Source organism: Phacochoerus africanus, chromosome 2 (assembly GCF_016906955.1).
Source record: "Phacochoerus africanus isolate WHEZ1 chromosome 2, ROS_Pafr_v1, whole genome shotgun sequence".
NCBI lineage: Eukaryota > Metazoa > Chordata > Mammalia > Artiodactyla > Suidae > Phacochoerus > Phacochoerus africanus.
In genome coordinates, this window is record NC_062545.1 from 208,465,795 (window position 1) to 208,491,652 (window position 25,858).

Here is a 25,858-nt window from a genome sequence, read left to right on the forward strand (position 1 = left end):
CACATCCTTAAGGGAAGGGATTTCAAAAACAGAGATAGTCAATATGTACTATTACTAGGAATTGCAGAGGCTGCCGCATTCTTCAAGGTAATGACCTCCTTGAGGGCGAGGAGCGTGACTCCTTAATCACCTCCTGTGGACTCATGGGCACATTTGTCTTTAATCGGTCTATTTTTAGCCAATGGTTGCAAAACTAAGATCTTTCCAACTTGAATTTTCTTTTGAAAGCAATTTGTTCCTCTTGCACACACACACACACACACACACACACACACAAAGAGGAACATTCAGAAAAATGTAACATAATGTTATTTTGCATTGAGAACTTTGCCATAACTGGAGGAATAATCAGAGCACATGTATTTAAATGGTGTGCTGGCCCTAGATATCATCACCCTTTTAAACACACATACACGTCTCCATTCAGTACCGGCAAAATCGATAGAGCCCCTGCCTTTAGAAAGTTCTGGCAGCTAAGTAAAGGATCACAGGCTACACCAGAAGATGTTTACAGTGAGTGGCAAGAGAAACTGGGGAGCCTAAGGACTAAGTAAAGGTCATCAGCAATGGTCAGACTGAGTCTAGAAGTTGATGGAGCAGTAGGACCATTGCTTCCAGGGAAAAAGAGAGCATAGAGACCCATCGTAATCACTGCCCTGGAAACAACTACTGTAAAAGACATGTCTTGGGCCACAGCTAATAATAAGTCATTCATGCAGCAGTTCCAAAGTGCCTTTTGTGGACATGGTCCCATGCTGGGTTTGCTGAGTGAAGGTAATTCCACCCCTGTCTTCCAGTCTTGGGGAGATGAGACCTGAATGGCTGAAGTCATTTGATAAGCACCAAAGACAGAGTTTATGTCTGACTGGGGCTGAGGGCAGTCTGTGAAGGGAGATGCTAGTTTTCTTTTTGTTTTTTGTCTTTTTAGGGCCGCACCCATGGCATATGGAGGTTCCCAGGCTAGGGGTCAAATTGGAGCTGGGGCTGCTGGCTTACACCATAGCCACAGCAATGCGGGATCCAAGCTAAGTCTGCTCACGGCAACACTGGATCCTTAACCCGCTGAGAGAGGCCAGGGATCAAACCTGCATCCTCATGGATGCTGGTCAGATTTGTTTCTACCGAGCCACGGTGAGAACTCCCAAGATGCCAGTTTTTGACGATCCAGGGATAAGTGAGTGGATGGCAGTGATGGCAGGGGAAATGGAAGGAAATCCTTAGCAAACCCATGTATTTGAGTGATGGCGGAGTTGCAGAGAGGGCTCAGGTCACTGGTGAACCCAGACTGCAAGCTGAGTTGCTCCAAAACCAAAGTACCACGGAAAGACACACAGATGTTAAGTGGGAAAGCCACCTGGCTTTCATTAAGTTTGATATGTCTTGGTTAGATCTTGTTGTCAAATGCCAAGTGATAGCCTGTAGGTGGCTTCAGATTGGAGAGTGGCTGACATGTGATCCTGGAAGGAAAGAGCCTTGGGCCTTGGAATAAGCCCACCAAGAACGGAGATGAAGAGACTCTGGAGAGGCAGGAGAACCAGTGAGGTGAGGCACCAAGGAACCAACAAAAGAACAGGGTTTGAAGGAGGAATGTGTGTTCAGTGTAGATACATACTTCTGAGAGGTCTGGAGGGTTAAGGATTAGGAAATAGTTATTAGTTTTGATATCACAGTTTTTGTTTGTTTTTTCAGACCTTTGAGAGAGCATTTTCAGTAGTGCTACAAGATGGAAAACAGAGAGAGGGGTTTGGTGAGGAAATGGGAGAAAGGAGGTTATCTCTGCAGACATGACCACTTCTAGATCCAAGGGTTTGCAACAGAAAAGGAAAAAATGAACTAAGATGCAGGGTAAATAGGTCTGTGGGGTCATGGTAAGCCTCTTCAAGTTGGCATGAGTGCTGTATGTTGGCATCAGATGGATATGACCAGAGGAGCAGGAAGACCAGGGGTGGGCAGAAATGAGTCAGGGAGAAATGCTTTCAAGAGTTAGGGTGGATGACCTGAGGGGTGACCTCAGCCAAGGCAAAGAGACATCCAGATTGTAGGGACAAGTGTGAGGATGACTGATGGAGAGGTAGGTGGCTGGAGGATGGAACTTCTTATACCATGTGACTATGGCTTTCTCAAAAGTAGGAGATCAAATAGCTGCTGGCAGGAAGTTCAAAGGGGAGGAGTGGCACCTGGGGGTGCAAGACAGGGTGTTTCCTGGGTACTCCCCTCAAATGTTGGTCAGAGCCACCACTTACCTCCTTTCTTGTCTGCCTGGAAAGTCTGAGTACTTTCCTGAAGCATCTAAGGGCCCACTTAGCAGGAGAGGTTGGAAGCAGCTGAAGTAACTTTTATCAGCTTGACTGAGAGGTTCAAAGTAGGGGTTGGCGAAGGTGTCCCAGGAGAAGAGGAGGTGCCTGCAAAAATAAAGACATTTTCAGAGTGGGAGGCTCCAAGCACCACCACAAACTAAGTCTAGGCATAGAGCCAAGCAACATCACAGGAGGGGAAGCTAAAAAGGTGGGAAGCAAGCAGGTTCAGAGAACTGTGAGCTTCTTTCCATACACGAGCTTAAGCTTTGGACCAGCAAAGCCCTGTGTCTAGTAACTCACATGTCCCTGGGACCAACACTGGGAGCCTGTGGTGGAGACAAGGGAGTTGGTCCTAATGGGAGCCAGGTGCTTAATAACAATAATAATAATGACTAATAAGAAGAATACTTTTGAATTGCACTGTTTGAAGTCCTTTATATGTTAACTCATTGAACTTATTAATGACCCAGTGAGGTTATTCTCATTCCTCTCCAGTCTTTCAGATGAGGAAATGGAGGCACCCAGACATTAATTGACTTTCTCGAGGGCACATAACTCATCCATGAATCTAGGGTTCTGGGCCAGGCAGCCCGATGTCTCTTGGGTGGCACTGTCAACATCATGATCTCAAAGATTGTGTTAAATGTCTCCTCTGTGCAGGGGGCTATGCTAAGTGGTGGAAACCCAAAGAGGTGGATGAGTTGGGCTTAGCCTCACTAGTTAGCAGGGACACTACCATTTCTATGAAAGAGTAACAAATGTCTTCCCCAGGATTTCCTGTTCTCTGTTAATGCTCTGCACCCCCGCCCTGATTATTTGAATAAAAGTATATATAAATGAAGAGATGGAGTTAAATGAGTGGATAATTCCTCTTTGTTCCAGACCTATTAAATGTGTAGGATTCATCAGTTTCCTGAAACAAAACAGAATGATAAAGTTACCACCAGTAAAGCTGGATTGAATTCTGCTCCTCCCAGAACCTCTGCCTCCTTGGAGCAGCCAACTTGTATCCTTGTCTCGGAGCTCTAGGGCCACTGTAGTTCAATGCCTGTGCCGGGTCGTCCAGGCAGGAGGGACTCAGAAATGCCTCTGCTTACTCGGATTCGGCTTCAGGTCTGATACCAAGTCCTCTGGATTTCCCTGACACAGGTCCTCTGTTCCACTAGGTTCCTCACCGCACCTGCCTCTGTGCAATTGTTCTGGCACTCATCATCTCCGATCCGTGCTATTGTAGTAGTCTCTGAACAGACAGACAGTCAGATGGATCTGAATTGGATCCTGACTCTACTACTTATTTGCAATTTAACCTTGGGGCAAATGTCTGCATCTCTTTGACCTCAGTTTCCTTATCTGCACAATTTGGAAAACAATACTGGGCCTCGAAGGTGTGTAAAGATGAAAAGAGAGTGATCATCTCAAATGCCTAGTCCAGGGTCACCCTAGACGCTGTTATAATTCATGGACATTATTATTAGATCTCTCACCTCTGTACCATCTTCATATGCTGCTGCCAGATTAATCTTCACCAAATACAATTTTGATCATGTCACTTCCTATCTTCCTGCAAAAGCTGCAGTTGCCAATAGAGGAAGTCTGCTTGCAAAAGGACTTTACCTCATTTTTCCTACCTGGATGCCAGAATCTTGACTACAAGAGCTGGTAGCTCCTACTTAGCCCACTCTCGCTATAAAAATACCTGGAGAGACTCCTGAATTTATGAAGACAGGGGTTTGTTAATTATGGTTGAACCCATCCAAAGGGATGAGACCAATGCAAGTTTTAGTGTATGGTTAGATTTTGCATTCTTATGTGATGGGGTAATAATTTTTGGAAATGTCAACAGAATTTTCTCCCCATCTTAATTTCTCTGGCCCTTTGCCCCTTTCAATTAGGCTAGTCATTCTGTATTCATTCCCTCAGGAAAGAATGTGAAAGGGGAAAGCAGAGAAATGGGGAACCTCTTATTGGCTCTGAGTTCCAAGAGCTGAGCCCCTGCGGAGAAAGAATGAACTAACTGACAAAAGGTACAAGAGAAATTCAGAGCAAGATGTTCCTGCCTGTATCCCACTAGGAAGCTCCCTGGGATTGGGGAAACAGAGGAAAGGGAGAGTGATGGAGGAACTCCCTGTAAGACGGTGCTGTACCTCAGCCACCCTCACCCCTAATCTGATGCAGTCAGTCCACCCCCTGGTCCTCATCTCCCCATCCCAGTGTCCTGCTACTTCTTCTTCCTGCCATCTACTGAGGACTTCCCTTCCCAGCATGTCCTTAACCAACCCATAGGGAGGACGCACTCCTGTACTCTGAGACTTTGCTCCAATTAGAATTTGACTAATTCTGTGTGAACTGCCCTTAACATCTCCTCCAGGCTAACAGGGCTTCAGACAGACCCTGTTAAAAACTGTGTATCATGGAGTTTCCATAGCAGCTCAGCAAGTTAAGACCCTGACTAGTATCCATGAGAATGTGGGTTCAATCCCTGGCCTTGCTCAGTGGGTTAAAGATCTGGCATTGCCATAAGCTGCAGTATAGGTCACAGATTCAGCTTGGATCTGGCATTGCCATGACTGTGGCATAGGCTGGCAACTGTAGCTACAATTCAACCCCTAGCCTGGGAACCTCCATATGCTGCAGGTGTGGCCCTAAAAAGACAAAAAAACAAAAAGCAAAACCGATTGTGTATCATAAACCAAATCACACACGGATGGAATCTGACTCATTAAATGAAGTTACCTCTACTCCAATCAGACATGGAATGTGTGTTCCCCTCCAAAGGGTGAAGCTATAATGGAAAGATGGCAGGGAATGGGGTCATTTTTGAGATGGGGACCCTGCTGGTGTACCTTGAAATTGATGTCACAGAGGTGATAATATAGAAGGTAAATTTCTGATGTGATAGGAAGAGATTTTTCCCCCTTCACTTCTGGTTCGGGCCCTCTTTAGTGCTACCCTCTGGATTGGAACATCTACAAGGTGGGTGGGTGCTAGGAACATAGCCAGGTCCAGTCAGTTACGTGGGAGAGGCTGCTGGTGAATTCAGACATCCTGGGAGGCCTTCTGTGGCAAACTGTTCCATCAGTGGCCATCACTGAACCATGCTTCCTTGTGTGGTCCCCTCTTCCATGGACTCTGGGCTGGACCTTGTATGACTTACTTGGACCATGAGACATTAGCACACAGGATGCAATCAGAGCCCTACACAATGGGTCTCATCCTCTTAGGACCTCCCTCTTGGAAACCAGCTACGATTTGCTAAGGAAGCCAGTGTAAGCTACTGATGAAGAGAGGTCCAGGCACAGTGGCTCTCACATAGACATGGGGGTGACACCTGCATGGATATTTCCCCAGCTGAATGCAGCAGCTTAAGAGCCGCCAGCAGATACTCATGCAACAGAGTTTAGCCATCCCCTCTGAGCTCTCTCCAAGTTGTAGAATGTGAGCAAATAATGGTTGTTGTCATCTCAACCCAATAAGCTTGGGGTAGTCTGTTGTGAAGCAAAAGGTAACAGAAATTCTTTCTAGAAGATGATTTCCCTTCCAACTGCAGGAGCTTTGCACATGGTAGGGACATCGTCCGTTTTGATCATTATCCTTAGTCCCTAACTGCCTGTTAGCAGGTGTCTGTCCAATAAGTTTGTGGAATTCATGACACAAAATCAAGCAACAGCATCTGTACTGCATTATGACGCTCTTTTTCCTGGCTGGTTCTCTTCCTTCTAAACCATGAGCGAGCCTGGATGCTTCCATTTATTGTAAATAAATGGCTGGCAAATTTCTAAGAAATCTGTATTTGTAACAGTTTGTTAAGTGGGGCTTTGACTATTGGCTGTGGAATTGTGGTTGATCAAAAGCTGAGAGCAATGAGTGATAAGAACCTCTGCATTCCAAAGATTGGTGCAACACACATTTGCTACCCATGCTGAGATGATTAAGATCTTCCCTGACACCTTGATTCTTCTTTGTCTCCAGCCTACATAAGAGAAAGATGGAGGGTTACTAGAACATTGTGATTTGAAGCCAGAAGCTGGACCTAGACAGTGTGGGTTCAAGTCCCTACTGGACCACATACCAGCCATGAGACTTTGGCCAAGTTACTTAAACTCTTTGTACTTCCATTGGCTCAACTGCAAAATGTGTATAGTGACAGCATCTACCTCACAGGGATGCTGTGAGGATTAAATGAGTTACTGTATAGAGACCAGGCAGTTGTATATGCAGAATCCTGAGAAAAGTGCCCAGCTCATAGGAAGGGTGTATGTCAGCTATGATCAGTATCATCACAGTGAATGAAGCTCTCTTGGAGGAAACCTAGCTGCCTGGGGAAGGGACATGCATTTCCTGGAGGGTGAACCCTCAGGTTGGGGTTGTGTGTCAGAGGGGAGCTGACATATCTCTCATCGCTCTGCCCCACCCTCCAGCTGAATGACAATTTTTTTTTTTTAGGGCTGCTCCTACAGCACATGGAAGTGCCTAGGCTAGTGATCAAATTGGAGCTACAGCTGCCAGCCTATGCCACAGTCATAGCAACGTGGGATCTGAGCCACATCTGTGACCTATCCCATAGCTCACAGCAACACTGGATCCTTAACCCACTGAGTGAGGCCAGGGATCGAACCCAAGTCCTCATGGATACTAGTTGGGTTCATTACTGCTGGGCCACAATGGGAACTCTCTGAATGACTACTAAAGAAACATCTTAACGCTTCCTGAGCTTCTGTGGGGGTGGACATGGTGAGAGAATTTTTTAGAGGATATAACCTGCTCCCCTTGGCTGTTGGAGGCATAAAGACTGGAAAAATCCAAAGAAGAAAGAGTAGCAGAGTGAGGAGAAAGGGCTGAGGTGGATGCAATGTACCCTAAGGTCTGAGGGGTAAGGATGCTGAGTTTTTTGCAGGTGAGTGGAACCCATGGATAGTCTTATGAATAGAGCTCCTTTGACGGGGCCATGCCTTTCAAGGGCAATGCCAACCCCAGAGGGACAGGGTAGGTGTGTACACATAGAGGTGGCACCTGGGAGCCTGTGTACCATGAGGAGTCAGAGGTCCCAGCAAGGGAGTATCTGGAAGAAAGTACTGCAGCATCCGTGGGAAACAGAGGCAGGGTTTAGACATTGCTGTGCAGATCTTGGCAGCACCAGTGAGTCTGCTAGACCAGTTTGGAACTTTACCTTCCTCCACTCCTTCCTACAGCAACCTTGAAGGGGTCAAAGCAATTGGAGGAGGGGCTTTAACAGTGAAGACCTACCCACTAATCTGCAACTTCAGGTGACCAAGCCTAGGTTAAGCCTGAGTTTTGGAAAGGGAGGAACTTAGAACTAAATGAGAAATTGAGTTTTAATATCAGAGTTGTCTGTACTTTGTCATTTTATGAGAATGAGACTTTTCTAATGCCCAAATGCTCTGGGCTCAGCCCAAGATACCATCCTGGGAAGAGGAGTGCAAAATGAGTAGGTGCAAAAGAGGTGGTTGAGAAGAATGAAGCTGTCACTGCAATATATTCCATTACACTGTCATCATCTCATTTTATCCTCATGACAGCTCTGAGCAGGGAACTGCTGTTCTGCCACTTTATACAGGCTTAGCAACGTTGCTTAAGTTGCCCACAGTGTTCCATATGGAGGTGGTGGCCCTGGAGTTTAGGCCCTGACTTCTCTGCCTATAAGGCAGAAGCTCTTAAACACCCCCTGAGGCAGATGCTGCTTCTCATAGTTTTGCATCCCCACTGCTTAACGCTGGCCCCAGCACTGTGGAAATGTCTTCTATAGACTTGTGAATGAGCTCATTCTCTCCAGCAGCAACCCAGCTCTGCCCTCATTCAGCCAAAGCTCCCTATGGGTAGACAAACCGAGAGTCTCTAGAATCAAACAAATTGGGATCCAGTCCAAACCAGAGCTTACTGATCTGACAGACCAGGGCAGAGCCATCATATTTCTCTGTGGCTAGTCTTGCGTTCTCCTGATGCACCTCCCACCCCACCCCCCAAACACAAGGAGGTGTGCTGGAGGAGAGACGGTAGCAGACAATGGGCCAGACTGAGGGCTCAGGTTGCAGGAAGGAACCCCAGCCTCAGCCGTCTTTCCTGCAGGTTTTATAAGACAAGTTATTTGGTACCAGGAAATGTCGCTAATGGTCTAAAAGACTTGAAAGAACTGGCAAATATGCCTAGGTCTTTCTTTTTTCCTCCATCTGATGAGTAAGATGGATGATGGACGAGGCTTCCAGTTGTTGCTCTGGGAGCTGGTGAGCTGGTATTTGTAATTTACACCTCGAGCAGGCAGCTGAGTGCACCACTGGAAGGAAGGCAGGTCCAGGGTGAACAACCCTGAATAGAGAGGGGCCAGGATTCCCAGCACCCTTGGCTTGGGTGTGTTCTGTACTCACATCGGACCACGGGCGTGGCTGATGTTCTGGAAATTCATATCATTTCACAGAAAAGCTCAAAGCCACACACTGAGAAGATTGTCTCTGGAGGTTTGGAAAAACTGTTCAATTTCCCTGAGCTGCCTGTAGACCAACTCCTCCCTAATTTCATTTGCTGCTGGTAGAGCATTTTCACAAATATCCTTTCATTAGATCCTCATAATAACCCTCGAAAGTGGATAGAAAACCATCACTATTCTTATTCTTGCTTTGATGAAAACACTTTCCCAGGTCACTTCACCTAATTTGGGCCCTATTCACCTCTCCACCCCTGTCCTGGCCAAGCTCCAGCCTGGAGCGTGGAGGTCAGGTACCTGTGAAAATTCTGTGTTGGATTTGCTCCCATTGTGTCATTATCTCTAGTTCCCTTCCTGGTAGACTTTAGACTTTCCCATTGTCTTTGACCCAGAAATTCCAATTCTAGGGATTTTTTTTTTTTTTTTTTGGCTGCGCCCATGGCATTCAAAAGTTCCTGGTCCAGGAATTGAACCCGAGCCACAGCAGTGACAACACTGAATCCATAACTGCTAAGCCACCAGGGAACTCCTAGGGACTTATTTTTGGACAGTGTTCAAATCTGGTCACAAAGATAGATGTCTAAGGTGTTCATCACGGTATCATTCATAAAGGGGACACTGCAAATAACCTGAGTATCCAGGAAGGAGTCCAGATGAATAAATTAAGATATATTGGATCAAGGGAATATCATTCAATTCTTAACAAGTCACACAAGTAGGAGGACAAGGAAGTACATAGAAAGAGTTCATGATTCTTTGTTAAATAAACAGAATAGATAACATAAAAAGTGTTTCAGGATCGTTCCAGTTTTGCTTTAACGAATATTTATATCTCTGCAAATTAACAAATACCCAGAAAGCTATACACCAAAATGATAATGGTAGCTATTTCTGGTTGACAAGATTATGAATGATTTTTACTTCTTCTCTTTGATGATCTATATTTTTAAACTTTTAAAGTAATCTACGTTCAACATGAATTAATGTTCTAGTGGACGGTGAGCCCAGGATTATCTCTGGAAATTTCAGGTCCCACGTTAGTGGACATCTTGCAGTTTCCCATCCCCTGTCCTTATTTCCTGCATCTCTGCACTCCAGGGAGTTCTCTCAGCCTCCTGGTTGCTCTGCCAATTTCTGGGCTGCACCCTGCAGGCCTGCAAGACCTGTACTTACCCAGCTTCAAGACTGAAGGGCTCAGAGTCAGCAACAGACACAACAGTGGCTTACTGGATGGGGGAAGCTTACACGTCTAAAGCAAGGTCCTGGAGCAACACCCAGCTGAGTGGAGCCAGCGGACGGCAGGCAGAATATGGGGGCAGGCTCACCAGTTATAGGGGCAACTGATGCAAGGCTGGCTCATCAGTTACCAGGGAAACCAGCAGAGGGGCATGCCCATCACAATCCATTTTATAAGCTAACAGGTGGAGATGTTCTGATCTAAAGTTACAACAATTATTAGCTGTGCTGGGGCAAGTATGTAGGAAGGTCAGTCAGGTGAGTAAGGTATATGTGAAGCAGGTGCTGGTCCAGCAGGGGCTGTACAGAGAGCAAGAAAACAGCAGTCTTGGGGGGCCTGACCCTACACGTGCTTTCTCTGAGTTAATCTTCAATGTCAATCTGCAAGGGAGGCATTATGATTTCTGTTTTAAAGATGGGAGACTGGTATTTAGAGAGGTTAAATAACTTAGTTAAGGGTAAGTGGCTAATTAGAGGTGGAGGTAGGGGTTAGACACAGGTCTGCCTGAGTCCTCTGCCCCTGTTTTAAGCCCTGATCGCCTTCTACCATGACTGACCATGGAAGCCTTTAGTTCCCAAGGATTCATCACATGGGCCTGAGTGGCTTCCAATGCCACTGGAATTTAAGTCTGGACTTAAGGAGAAGGCTGAATTGCCAGAAGAAAACCTGAAGGCCTGATTTCCTGAGCTCTCCATCACCTGGGGGAACTCAGGTGGATAAAAAGACATAGTGACCCACACCTGTGCCTATGCATATACACTCAGCTTCCCTACCTGCTTCCCATGTGCAATGCATCTGGATCACGTTCTGCTACGGGTGAGGACAAAGGATTCCAGGAAATCCTGCTGGACTGGGGCAGAGACATTTTGCAGCAAAAGGAATTTTCGAGCTGGCATTTTAAAATTTCAAATCCAAAGGAATGCGTAAAGGAAACAAAAGCCAAAAACAAAACAAAAACCCACTCTTGGGCTGAGCTTTGGGTATCAAATATTCCCTTTGTATTGCGCAGACAGCGGCATTGTGCGTCCGGGGCTGGAGTTTTCAGTTGGCCATGCGGAAAATGCTCCTGGGCACTCCCTTTAAAAACTAAATCAACATTATTTTAATTTGTGTTCCCTGCTTCCTCATTCACAGTGGAGGGGAAGGTGCAAGGCTGAGCAAGGAGCATATTTCTCTTACAAGTTAACTTAACATGCAATATGCAGGGGATTACTCTGGGCTCACTCAATACTGCAGCCCAGAGCTTTATAGAATTCTATTGATCTTAGCTAAAGCTGTTTAATTTTTTTTGCTTTAATTTTCTTTCCTTATTTGCTCATTAAGTTGAGGTGAGGAAGGGGCGGGGGACTGATGGCAGGCCAGTCCTGGATTTAAGGCTGGTCTGAGGGACTGGGAAGCTGCTCTGGCCTCGTCCACGAGTAGCAGGGCTTGACAGTATTTTAACCCAGTGGCCTGGGGGTGGGGGGTGGCTGTAGAGAAAGGGGAAGTAGAATATCCACACCTCCCTCCACTGCAAATACTCAAAGAATAAGGACTCTTTGAGCACAACACAAAGGGAAATCCAGAGAGTGACTCTAATGCAGCTACGACCCACAGGGGGCTTACCTTCTAGTAGGAGAGAGAAGCACATTAACCACAGTGGGGCACAGATATGCCAGGATCATCAAACAAGACATTGAGTTTTGCTGTTAGAGAAAGCACAAAAGAATGAAAATGTGTTTTCTTTCACCCACCCCAAAAATGTTTGACTCTGGGGGAGTCCCCCTCCCCACAGGGTCAACCAAGAGAACCTGCACTCTAGGGGCAAGTCGTGGGTGGGGCTTAGGCAGCCAGCATTCAAACTGGGGAGGGCTGATGGGGTCAGGTTGATGGTCTGAGGGTGGAAACTTTGCCTGCTTCCTTGCCATCCTCCCTGGGCCAGGTGGCAGCACTTTTGCAAGGTCTCTAGATTATTAAGCTCCTATGCTCTGGGAGCCTGGGGAGGGAAGGGGGCTGTGCCCCAGCTGGTGGCAGAGGATGGCAGCTGACCTGTAGCATCCTACGACAGGAGGAGCCAGGGTCATGATGGCAGACACAAAAGAGGGAGGACAAGACCCTCTTATTTCCTTGAGTCCTAAAATTCTTGTGGGACCCAACACAGAACAGGAGGGAAGCTTGATAATAATAATGACATCTACTGAGCTTCACCCTGTTCCAAGTTTTCTACATATATTATTTTAATGCATTCTAACATAATCTCTTTGAAATAGGTTCCATTCTAAAGTCCTTTTAATAGATGATACCACTTAGGTGAAAAGAAGCTGGGTCTCTACTTGGGTCTCTTGCCTAAGGACTTATGGGGGAAAAGTAGCAGGACCAGGATTTGCCCCCTCTTGTGCTGCCTTCTGGACCTCTTGCCCTCAATCATCATGCCAATGTCCACTCTTACCAAGCATACAAGAGGTGCAGCACATGGCAGTCATTAGAATACATTTATTTGGAGGAAAAAAAAGAATTAAATGTAATTTTATTGCACTAATATTGCAGAACAAATTTGTATCTGCTTTAATTTTCAAAAGTAATAGAAGATAGAGTGCAACGGGAATTTAGAGCACAAATGACCTACTTTTTTTTGGTCTTCTTTTCCTTTTTTTTTAGGGCCGCACCTGAAGCATATGGAGGTTCCCAGGCTAGGGGCCGAATCCAAACTACCGCTGCCAGCCTACACCACAGCCATGGCAACGCCAGATCTAAGCCATGTTTGTGACTACCATAGCTCACAGTAACACTGGATCCTTAACCCAATGAGCAAGCCCAGGAATCAAACCTGCTTCCTCATGGGTACTAGTCAAATTTGTTACTGCTGAGCCATGATGGGCACTCTTTTTTTTTTTTTTTGTCTTTTTAGGGCTGCACCCACAGCATATGGACGTTCCCAGGCTAGGGGTTGAACTGGAGCTGTAGCCACTAGCCTACGCCACAGCAGTGTGGGATCCCAGACTCGTCTGTGACCTACACCATAGCTCACAGCAATTCTGGATCCTTAACCCACTGAGCAAGGCCAGGAATCGAACCTGTATCCTCATCGATCTAGCCGGGTTCGTTACTGCTGAGCTATGATAACAGCTCCCTCAAACAACTTAATTCTGATGGAAAAAAGTTGTTTTGGGGGATTATGAATGGACAGGTGAACCTGCAAAAGAGAGGTAAGGAGTTTCTTAACGGCAGGGTGACTGAAAATTCAGCATATATTTGGACAGTGAGCAGTTCCATTGACTGTGGCAATGAATTGGGAAACAGCAGGAGATAAGACAGGAAAAGGAGGTTGTGTCCAGATGGTAAAGAGTTAAGGGGATCGGATTCTATGCTGAAGGTCAATGTTTGCAAATGTGTTTCATCTTATAGGCTGTAGGTGATGGGCAGTAGCTGTCTGGACTGTTCTGTGTGAAGGATCAACAGTCAGTGGGAAAGAGAGTTGGATCATGTAGCAGCATCCACCAAAGGCTAAGACTTACTAAACTCATATCTGGGCCTGACCTCCAACAAAAGAGTCTTAAAGAGGACATGAGGTTGAGTCTGGGCAGGGGGGAGTACACATCCCAAATTCTTACTAAACATCTGGCCATTCTGAGGCACAGAGACTGATTCCTCCATGGTGCTAATTATTTCTACTCCCGCCCCCACCCCGACAGACACCCCTTACCAATTTTGTTGGAAATGCCTGGAAATAGTGAAAGCAAATATATTTGGGAGAAGGCAGAGAGCTTTCCTTGTATATGCTTCTCATCTGAAACTGTTGAATCTGATCCAATGTGTAGAATTCTGCATGGGACTTCAGAGCCCCCATGTCTAAGCTGGGCTCTGCCAGTAATAGTGTGGGGGTTTGGATTCACACCTGGACCTCTCGGAAGTTGTCCTCATTCACAGACTTCTTGCGGGGAGAAAAGGAAGTAACATATTTGAAAATACCATGGCAAAGAAAACATGCTCTCTTGGTTAAATAGCATATTTCATCAAATAAAAAACCACCATTGGTTGTAAGATATCCTATCATTTTATGTGTCATTAAGAAAGAAACAAATACTGCCAACTAGAGTGCCCCAGCCAGTGTCAGTGTTATCAGGAATGTTAAAATGCTGGAAAACCAGCATCTTAGAACCAATGAAATATAGTGCGTTATGACAAAGATCCAGTACCCAGTTACTGACTCCCATTTAAACAAGTTAAGAATGTGTCTGCTTGGGTTACAGACCAGTTTGTTAATGCATTCATTTCCATGTCACCTAACATGAAAATCTGGACACCCATTCTTACTTTGTAACTGAAGTCAGAAAGACACAGTCTTAAGACTGTCCCAATTTACAATAACTATGAAAACACCACTTTGACTGTTGGTCCAGATAACTGGCTCTAAATCATCTAAACTGTCAAACAGCTTTGACTAACACTCGCTAGAAATATTTTAAGGTCAGGGAGCCCTGTGATTCTGTGTGTGACACAGTAAAGCTGTGTTAGATGTTAGTTTGGGGTTGGAAATGGCAGAACGTGAGGCCCAAGCTGATGCTCCGAAGCCTGGAATTCACCTTCTCCATTTTATTATTTGTATAATTCTTGCGAATAAGTGATGTGAACACAAACTATCTCCTACCCAAACAGGCCCCCTCTGGGGAACGTGTGTAAGGCATTGCTGGGGAAGCGGCAGGACGATCTGCTTGCTTGTGTTTATTCACACTTGGGGAAAGATGTTTGAAAAAAGGTAGGCGCATGAGCTAGCCAAGACATATGGTCGCAAAGTGGTGGAAATTCAACTTTAACTGGCAACGGGGGAATTATAAAAGGTTGGAAAGATGCCTAGAAACCTGGGGACATAATGCTGCCAGGACGACAACTCTGTCCCTTATCTTTGCCTCTCTCCATCTTTCAGTGCCTCCTATGCAGACTGGCTGCCTTTGCAGAGCTGAGAATGCAGCTGCTGACAGCTCCCCCAGGCCCCTAGCTAACAATTTTTACCACCAAAGAGGGCCTGAAACTCTTTACCTCTGCTTTGAAACATTGCAGGGAAGAATTCTGATTGGCTCAGTTTGAATCAAGTATCCCTCTTGGAGAAATCAATTGTGGTCAACGGGTTGGAGTACTAGGGGCTTCGACCCCAACTACAAACACAGGATTTGAGAGAGGAGGAGGAACACCTTCTGAAATGGGGCAGACCATTTCCCAGAGGAGGGGAAGGGTTCTGGCTGACAAATAATAGGTGCACCTCAATTACCATATTTATTCTTGCAAAAGCCCTTCCATTGCATGCTATGAGGAAGAAAAGTCCTTTGAGGTTTAGCTAACAACAAAGTAATCTTATCATCATAACAGGCCCATTTAATCCATTAATGGGACCTCCACAAAGATATCTGCTATCTTGGTAAGGGCTAACATGTCATTCTACAGACAACATATCCTGAAAGGCAATGGGTGTCCTCAGTGTAGAAATTCTGACCCTTCAAAACATTGTTACTAGAAAACTTAGTCAAGTTCTATCTGTCCAACTGCATTAGTACTCTGTAGAAGAGGAAGTGTAATGGACTATAATGTTCAGAAAGACGAGGCCTAATTCTCCTACTGTAACCTACAGACAAACCTTGAAAGTTTATTCTAAAGCCCAGTTACTTGCATGCCCTTGACCAAAGACTTGGCCTCCTCAGAAGAAAGTCTATGAAGCTGTGATCAATGATACTGCAAAAAATGAAGTTTATTACTTTACAAGGACCTTCAAGAGCACAATTGGTTAGTCTCAGTACCAGGAATGGCTATGTTGCTTCCCTGAACAACTGGTTTATTTTTATTTTACAGACACTAAGTCCCATGGTCTTTCATGTTTCCCTCGTCATGGTGGCTGCTAGGAAGCTCAGAGTGAGTTTACGACCCACCTACAGTTCAGCCTTGAATCCAGGTGTTTGGTGTACAAATAGAGCTCTTGACTCCATCTTACTTCCTTGACTTTATTTTCCCCTTGTCTCAAATTTTTAAATTTTTATATGAGTTAATCTTGGAACACCATTTACATCTGTGTAAGCCACTTAATTTTTTTTTTTTAAGATTAAGGTGGGGATATAAGTAATTATTTGACCTTGAGTTCAAAAGTTTTGTAGCCTTTCGGGCGGAAACTTCTTGGTGCTATGTGCCAGTGGGTGTGTGGAGTGCCACCCCTTCTGGTAGCCAGCTGATGTCTCGGGGACATCCTCAATATGCTGTCCCTTTTCAGAGGTTTCTAAACTCACCTTCCCACCTTGTGGTTATAAATTACATTGCGAATTTATTGATTTTTCTTCCTAAAATTTTGTCCACAAAAACAGAATATACGAGATTATTTTGTGTTTCTTTCCCAGACCCGGGAGATAAATTTATTTACTCATGGTGATGAAGTCCAAAAGAGAATTCAGTTTCATCTCCCACAATATTATTCTATGTTCAAAAATATCTTCAAGCCCTCAAAAAACCTGTAATTGCTGGGAGATTAGTAGTTAACAAATCTAAAATACTTAGGCTTACGGAGTTAAAATTCCAATAATAACAAAGATAAAACAATTACTGTCTGCGATAAGTAATCCATAGCAATGACTGTTAGAAGAATACTTGATAAGTCACTGTCATTTCCGTGATGGTGGGGAGGGGTTGAGGGTCTGAATAGCTCAGCCAGATGCAAGGGTGGAAAAGCAAATAATCAAAACAAGCCGCTCATTTCTCAACTTGGAAATGTGTGAAATGCTCCTCTAGGAGACTGGTAGCTCTTTCGTTGCAGGGTCCTGCACTTCTCTTCCTGAAGCCTTTACAAGCTCCTATCTGAGGTACACATTCATGCCAGCCCTAGTTTTCAGAAGTTTCTCCATGACACTGTAAGCAGGACAAACATTTTCAATGTGATCTGCATGACGTTTTTCTTTGTGTGAGTTCATATTTTGGTTGAAATGATAACCATAAATATTTAACATTCTAAAAGCTGTGGCTTCCCAGCTCAACTGTCCGATGGGAGCCAACATTGCATGCATTAATTTACAACCCACTTTCATTTCAAGCCAGTCGATAATATTTCAGAAGGTAGGACACCAGAGGGCATGATTTTGGTGGAGAGATGAAACAAGCAGAAAGTGGATTAAAGACCCCAAACCAAATTCTAAGAGGGAGGAAAGAAAACTGTTTTGTGTTTGGGACTCTTTGCTGTTGTTGCTATTTTCTTTTTCCCAAGTGGAAGAAAATAACTATCATTTTAAGAAGAAGTAAAAGATCTCCTTTTTGTGTTGACTCCCCACCACCACACTCATGCACTTACACGTGCTTGCTTGCTTGTGCACACCATGCACGCCCATGCACACACACACACACACACACACACACACACACACACACACGAGGATGTTCTGATGAGAGGTGGTGCCCTTCTGCTCAAGGACCAACAGACAGTAACAGCGAGAGCTCTGCCCACCACAACTGGACACAGTATGTCCGTGCATTTGACCCAGTTGAATCAAAGTATTATTTTGAAAAATGACCCTCACTTGACATTTACATGATAGCTAATGATCTATTTGAATGTCATTATTTAAGTGCTTGCTTTTCTAGCTTGTGGACAGTCTAATTCTCATCAATTTCACCCTTAATTTAAAAGAGAAATGATAACCAATGGGGGTGGGGAGAAGAAAAAATATCCCACAACAAAAGCCTGTGTCTTTATGTTCCAAGGTGGTTTTTCTTTTAGAGTGCTTTCTATAAATGTGATTTTGAATGAACCCCACACTAACAAGTAAAAGGCTGAGTAGAAATAAATTCTCCCTTTTTAGCTAGGACTGTAGGAAAAAAGGTGACTGATAAAATATTCTAGTTATGAAAGCCCACAATAGGATCTGTTAAAATACATAAATTTAAATTCAATCCCTGTACTTCTACATGCTGATGTGTGAACCAACCAATTTTACTGTGGACAATTCAGTGGCTATTGATTTTTTATTTTATATATGTAATAGCAGGTTCCTAAATTCAAAAGAATCAAAACACTGCTGTTCAGCGATTTTCACCATCAAAGACGTGTACAGTGCAACTAATGAAGACTCAGGTGGCACTGCCCAGGGTCCCAGGTAGGTCCAGGTGCTGAAGGCAGAGCTCAAGGCTGGCAGGCTCAAGGCTGGCAGCCCCAAGCCAAGCACCTTGTGGGCTTGACTCCTCTCTGCTTCCTTTCCTCCCGAAATGAAAGGCTCACTCAGGGTAAAGGCAGCAGAAGCACCAAAGGAACAAAGCAAAGTCATAGGTGCACAGTTAGGACACAGATGGACTCCAGGCTGGGCCTTGAGTCTGGGCCACTGTTGTGTCCAGCATATGCAAGGGCCAAATGCCCCTGAATCTCCATTTTCCTTCAAAGAGCTGGTAGTTAGGATTCATTTGGTGGCGAGTGACTTAAAACCTAGTTAGACAAAGAAGAAAATGCACTGTGTATGTAACTGAACTATCTAGTATCTGAATAGTCCAGTGGTAAGTCTGGTGATAAGACTGCATCCAATGGCCCTTATGACATCACTCAGGACCTGGCTTCTCTCTTTCACACCAGCTTGCCTTTGGCGGTATAGGCTTCATCCTCAAACTGCTCAGGTTGGCCTCCTCAGCAGCTGCAGCTTCACATCTTCTGGTAACAAAATTACACTAACTTCAGTCAAATCTCTCCTCCAGGAGAAAGGAGGGGATCTTCCTCAAGGTCTCACAAGTCCTGGGTTATCTCTCTCTTCTATTCCTGTTGCTGGGGAGATAGAATATGCTTCTTGGCTTAAGCCAATCAGAGCCCACCCTGGAACAGGGGGTGTAGTCATTCCATATCCAATGGGAATAGGGAGTAACAGAGAGGGGTACATTCCTGAAAGGAAAGTCAACATGGGTGATGGAGGCTGTGGATATAAACAACAAGCATGCACTCCACCACTTCTGGTTGAGCTATGCCTTTTACTCCACATCTTGATTTCATTTTCTTTTGCCACAAAGTCACCTGAGGAAGTCAATGGGTGATGTCAGTTCTGGCTGCAGGCTGGATGAAGACTCAGATGCTTCTTTGATCTCCAAGTCCTGGTGCAGTGTCTCCAAAACAAGAGGCTGGCAGTGATGGCTGACACCTGGCACACAGGCTGCCACATCCCTCTCTTGGTCCTCTAGCTCCAGCAGACATCATCCATCACACACAGGATGTTTTCCTGTGCAGTCCAGATGTGGCCCCAGAGACCTACTTAAAACAGCCCTCTGGAGAGCTCCCGCAAATGGATCAGCATTGACAAGGGAGATAGAATGTATGCCATCCCTGGAAAGGATCACACTCCACTGACCCAAGCTACCACATGCATATACCCTTCATGCATGTACTAAGAGCATCACAGACGTGTATTCACACATTCATGTTCCTACGTGTTTCTCAAAATGTGGTCAGCAGATCTCTTGCATCAGAATCCCCTTATATTCTTATTAAAATAGATTCTGGAGATCCACTCTAAAGCTAGGGAATCAGGATATTCTCAAAATAACAGTTTTAAATACACAATAAGCTACTACACACAGCAGAATGACAAGCTTCATTCCTCCTCAGGTCTCTGAGATACTGGCTCATTCTTTATGAATTCTTCAGCAGTTTGTGGAGCCACTGTGTTACAGGCTCTGGGATAGTTTCTGCAAATTAGGTGAGAACAATGCAAATAAAGAGTTCCTGATTTTCTCTGTGAAACACAAGTGATGCACTGAGGTCAGGGTTAACTGCCACAAGAAAGGACCAGGGCTCTAGGAGTTCAACGATGGACAAGATCATTTCTACATGAGGGGGCTAGAAAGAGAGAAGGTCATGGAGGAGTTGGCCCTGGAGCCTTTGCAGGTAGGAGTAAGTGGGGGATGTGATGAGGAGAGATGAGACTTAGGGAGAAAAAAATAGCAGTGGTTGGAGGTGAGAATGGGCAGCAGGGATGATGAGGAGAGAGTCATTGATTCAATCAGAGAAAGCAAAGGAGATCTGAGAAAAGAAGTTGGAAAGACAGGATATAATTTTCTTAACAGAGGATTTTGTGGTTCTGGCTTTAGACTTTATTTTGTAGGCAATGGGGGGCCATTTTAAACAAGAGATTGGCATGATACTAAGCTATGTTTGAAGATCTGGAAATGAGATAGAAGGAAAGAACAAAGTGGGAGAGGCTGGAGGCTCAGAGGTGGTGGCATGTTTCTGTACCTGTACAGGCTGGGCATTTGAACTGGGATCTTGGCAGAGAAAGGGGAGGGTAACAGAAGTGAGAGACTTTGAAAAAGGGGACCCATAGGCCTTGTCGGTTTGATAGGTTGGTCAGACTAGCAAAGGTGTTTAAGTTAGGATGTGTCAGGCCATGCTGCAATAACAAATTATTCTTGAAATCTCAATATCTAACATAACAAAATTTTACTTGCTTATATTGTCTATCCTAGACTGCCTGGACTGGCTGGCAGAGGGCTCTGCTACACTCACTCACTCACTTAGGAACCCAGGTTGAAAGGGGCTCTGTTATGTTTTGCTGTACCACTGGAAACAAGTGGCTTTCTGAGTGCTAAAGAAGAGGAAGACAGGGATGGAGGAGCACAAAGACTTTCAACTGACTTGACTCAGAGTGATCTACTCAAAGTTTGCTGTCCTGAACTAATCACATGGTCCTAATGCAACTATAACAGAGGCTGGGGGGAAGAAAAGGAGAGCACATGGAATATTTGGTAGCCTTGCTTTTTAAGCTACAATAGGGTAATTTTAGGATTTCATCAAAAGTCAGAAATTAAGAAATCATATACTTGAGTTGCCCCCAGAACACCAAGGTAAACTGGTAACAGAAGAGATTGGAGAATAACTTTTGTAGGAGTGGTATGATTTCAGGCATATGGGTTGTGGTCTTCCTTGAACCTGACTGGTTCTGTTTTAGGGTTTTAGTCTTTAGGAGTTAGTCAAAGGAGTGCCTGACTGTGATTATCTGTAGTGCTGAACACACCTCACGTAAGGCAAAGAAAAACCATCTCATGCACATATACACACCAACACACACCAACACACACAAAACACAGACCCTTGGTTTTTGCTTTTGTTTATTCCTTTTTGGGACCACACCCATGGCATAAGGACGTTCCTAGGCTAGGGGTCCAACTGGAGCTACAGCTGCTGGCCAGCACCACAGCCACAGCAACATCAGATCCAAGCCATGTCTCCCACCTATACCGCAGGTCATGGCAATCTGAATCCTTAACTCACTGAGCGAAACCAGGGATCAAACCTGTATCCTCATGAATACTAGTCCGGTTCTTAATCTGCTGAGCCATGACAGGAACTCCGCTCCTTGGGTTTTAATGTATACATTTTTATATAAAACAAAAACAAAACCCTCAATTTCAAATTTATTTACCTCTCTCTACAACCTTAGAAATGCAAATATTTTGATGGAGGAAGAACCTTCTGCCAATCCTCAATACCTATTTTCTCTGAAAAAAAAAAAAAAACCCTAAGACAAAAAAAAATCTTTCCAAGCCTAAGATGTCCTTCCCTCCAAAAGAATCATGACTATTGTCCAACGGACACATTCACGCAAGCAACAACTATTTACCCTGTGCTCACCAAGGCCTGAGCATTCTTTCAGGCCCCAGGGAGTGCCACCGTTTTGGAAGTTACATTCAACTGGGGAGAGACACAGGTAGTCCCCACACAGCTGGAACTTTAGGATTTCATATGCCACATCCTTTGCACTAACGTGTCACTTTAAAGACTAGCTCGTGCTCCAGTGAATCTCCCAGCTTTCTACCCTTGCATCACCTCAAGCACTAGCTCCTTCCCATCCCCCTGCCCCCCGAAAAACACTCATCAGCCCAGCAGCCTGCTGCACAGTTGCACTGTGAGGAGATAGAGACAAAAAAAGGAAGGCTCTCTCCTGGCTTTCAGATTAGATTCTGGTCTCTTTCTTGAGTGCCAATCTATCTTTTACTGATGTGTCCCCTGGATTCCCATCACTGATCTTTGTTTTAACAAAATTTCAGGGCAATCCAAGAGCAGCTGAGCCACCATGGCTGCACCATAGCTGGGGAGAAACGACCTCTTTTTGTCCAACCTTATGGAGGGTAGAGTGATGTTCAGAAACAGAATGGGGGTGCTTTCCACCCCTGCACTCTCGACAGAAGTTCTGTTCGTCTCACAAATGTGCTTCCTGGGTACCTCCAATGCCATCTTCTTTTTGCTCTTGGGGACAGCGGCTCCACCAGAAAATACTTGGAACCATTGGTGCAGAAAATAGAAGGCTCTCTGGGAACAGACTGCTTCTGATCCCAGTCCTTTTATGCCCCAAGAAAAGAAAAGAGGCCCATGTGAAAACCCCTCCTGGGGCTTCCCGACCAGTTAAACATGAGGGAGAGAAAGAGAAGAGGAGAAAATTCTAAATAAAAGCAACGTCTTTGAAAAACTTCAAAGAAACGTTTCTCCTGTTCAGAAGGCAAGAGCACATCTGGCTGGCGGTGAAAAAGAGAAGTGGTGTCATCTGGCCAGAAATATTCTCTTCAAATATGTCCTGTAAGGAAATCAAGAAAGGAGCGCACGAGAGATTGAGAGGAAAGAAAATAATGCAAAAAGGGAAGGGAAGTTAACAGGGAAAAGAAAAAAGGGGGGGAAAAACCCTCCTAAATCTAGTAATGTTTTAGGAGGGCTTATTAGAGCGAAAATTAAGTGTCATACAGAGCTCGGCTCCAGTATTGATGGCTTTTATTCAAAGAGCCATCACCCTGTAAACTCACTTTAACAACTCCCCTCAGATGAAATATAAAAATTAAAGACATTTACAACACAGCTTAGTAGCAGATGCAGTCGTCCTGTTGGGGCTTAGATCAAATGGTGATGTAAACCCCAGCAGGATAACAGGTCTTATGAAAAAGTCCTTAACAACAGCCCCCCAAAATCTTGGAAATCTTACAAAACATGTTTCCCATTCTCTCCCAACCTCAAGGGTCCCCCTTCCTCCCCCCAACCCTCCCCTGAACTGCTTAACTCCTTTACTTCATCATCCTCGTCTGGAGTTCTTATGAGTCACTCTATACTTAGCAACTGGACCAAAAAAAAAAAAAAAAATCTGGTTGGGCTTCTGGTTATCTTCTCCATCTAATCATCTTCCCCGATCATTCCCTGTGGGAGCATGAGGGTGAGGGATGTGCCGAGCTCAAATGGGGATGGAGGGCTGACCTTCACCTTGGTCACTTCTTCCCCATTCACTTTTCCTCCTCTTATTTATGTACCCAGGGGCATCTCCAAGGAGGTTTCCAATTTGATCTGAAGGTTGGATCACTCAGTGGCGGCACGTGAGGGGACGTTTATGTCTATAATGGTGTACCAAAAGCAGGTGAAGGACTTTTCCCAACTCTACCCTTGTCAAAGAAGGTTTTTTGGAAGATTTATTCTGGGAACCATCTTCATCTGTCTGCCCAGCCCGCTCACCCACTTAGTCACTCACTATTTCAAAACTCTATTTGTGTGCCTACGACATGCCAGGCATGTGGCAAAGTGCTGGAGGTATGGACATGAACCATGGTTATGGTCTTCTTTGCCTTTGAGTTGACTGGCTTTGGAGAGAGAAAGTTTAGAGGAAGGAAGTAGAAAGGGTAGAGGTAAGCTCTGAGAATTTCTGGTTGTTAGGTCCAGTTCTACTGTCACCCCAGGGGTTGCAAATAAAGCCAGTGACCTCTCTTGCTCCCACCAGGGCATGTGGGAAAAAAGTCATGTCATCCTATAGGCTTAAGGTCTTGTCCCTGGACTCTGTTTTTCTGGCAGATGATCATTTAGCCAATGGTTTGAGAGTGGTGGTGTTAGATGTTTGGCCAGAGTGTGGCCCTTGGACCAGACAGAGGCCAAGAAGCTGGAAAATAAAGATGACTCTAAAGGGCCTTCATGAACGAGGGGGCAAGTCCTCCCCTTAGAATGAGCTCTACTCTGAAGGCCAGGTCAGGGCCCTGCTTCAATGGGAGCAACCTGATAAGAAAACTGAAATAAAATGTTATCACCTCAGCTGGCTAAACCAAGGCCAGTGAGAAAATTGTCCTAGCAAGTCCTGAAAGCAATAAATAAGAGGCCAGCTTAGATGTCACATGGAGCTTAGGAAGGTTGGAGACATTCTAGGCTAAGTGGGGGCCTTCTAAGGTCACCGAGACTGGAGGTTTCCAACACCCAAGCTAACACTTAGAGCTTGAACTCATGTCCTCCCAGCCCCCACCCTCTCCTCCTCTGCTTTTACCCAAGGGATCTGCAATATGATTGGGTTGCAAATATTGTCTGGCCCCTCCCCATACCTCCCGGCAGGCTTGGCTGAATTTTATTTCACACGTGCACTAATCAGAAAACAAACATTGGAAATGAGCTGCTAGGGAGGAAGGCCATGTTGATACGACCAATGATCAAGGAAGGTCCTCTCTCTGGATCTCTGAGATGACCTCAAAGGTGATTTCCTCACTCATGCTCACTTAACACGTCCTCCTGCTCACACATACACATACACGTACACTCATGTGCACACAATACAGACAGTCACAATCCCAGTGGGTTCCTTCACTGTGCTCTGGGCCATTTGGTCAAAGACGAGGCAGCATTTACCTCTACTAATGCTAGGTCTAATCTGTGAAGAAAATGTGTGCTTATGCAAAGAATCAAAGAAGATAATAGTTACAGCCTATGTCACAGGCGTGGACTAATCTTCGATTAAATAATGATATTCAGATGACATTTCTTGGCAATTTGGCAGACCAGCTGGAAAAATAAGTCAGAATTTCCACAGAGAATAGACTGTTTTGCCATCCAAAGCTGGCCAAGTACTAACAGAAAAGGTTCTAAATACACACGAATAAAAAGTTCCCGCTCTCTGGCTTGTAAAGAGGCTCCCTTGTCTCCGCTCACAGAACTGCACACAGCCGTTTACAGATGTGTGTGAAGTGCACATGTAAAGTGAGGATCTGCTGTATGCACTTGTCTGTCCTCTTTCTTCTGGACATCTGACTTCTAAAACTTTCTAGTCTAGCTCCTTATTTTTCAGATGAGGAAACCAGTCAAGAGGGCTGAGCTGCTGGAGAGACTTGGCCAATGTCCCACAGTGAGCCAAGTGTCTTAACTCTCATTCCAATGCTCTTCTGAGTGCTTTTCAAGCTCCAGGGAGGTGACTGGTGGAACTGTCAGCATCTATCATAGGATGCACGTGTGTGCACAGGAGCCAGAGATGCTGAGGCTGCTGTGTGAAAGGTCTCTGTGTGTAACATGATGTGACAGAAAAATGGGCAATGGTCTATTTTCAGTATTGGAACAGGAAAGAGATGGAGACCCTACCACAGGTACCATTTACAAAGCCATGGCCAGGGTCAAGGAAAGCCCATACGGGGTGGCACAGAAACCTGTGTGAGTAACACCAGAGACCTGAGGGAGGCGAGTGGGGGGAGGCATTCATTCCCTAACCCAGAGAAAGCAAGGATGCTCTTTGATGGGGGACGTCGAGGAGGGCAACCTGCAAGGAGAAGGCTGGGAATCAATGCTGTGAACTCATCCTCCTCCATTCTCTCAACTCCTGCTTGTGCCTCCCACTGGCTAAACCCAACAGGAGCTAAAGGCAGGGGCCATGACGTAGGCCAAAAACTGAGCCTCCCAAGGGAAGAGAGGGGTGACTAGATGCAGAGGAGCATCTGTTTGTTCTATTATTTCCCACACATCTGGGTACGAATCTCAAGCAGCTTTGCTAGTTACCAGTGCTGTGACTTGGGACGAGTCATACCACTCTACCCCTGGGCTCCTCATCTGTGAGACAGTTATGATGCCACCCACTTTGAGAGGGGCAGCGACCCTTAAGAGCTGGTGTATGTTCAGCCCCAAGCTCAATGCCTAGCATA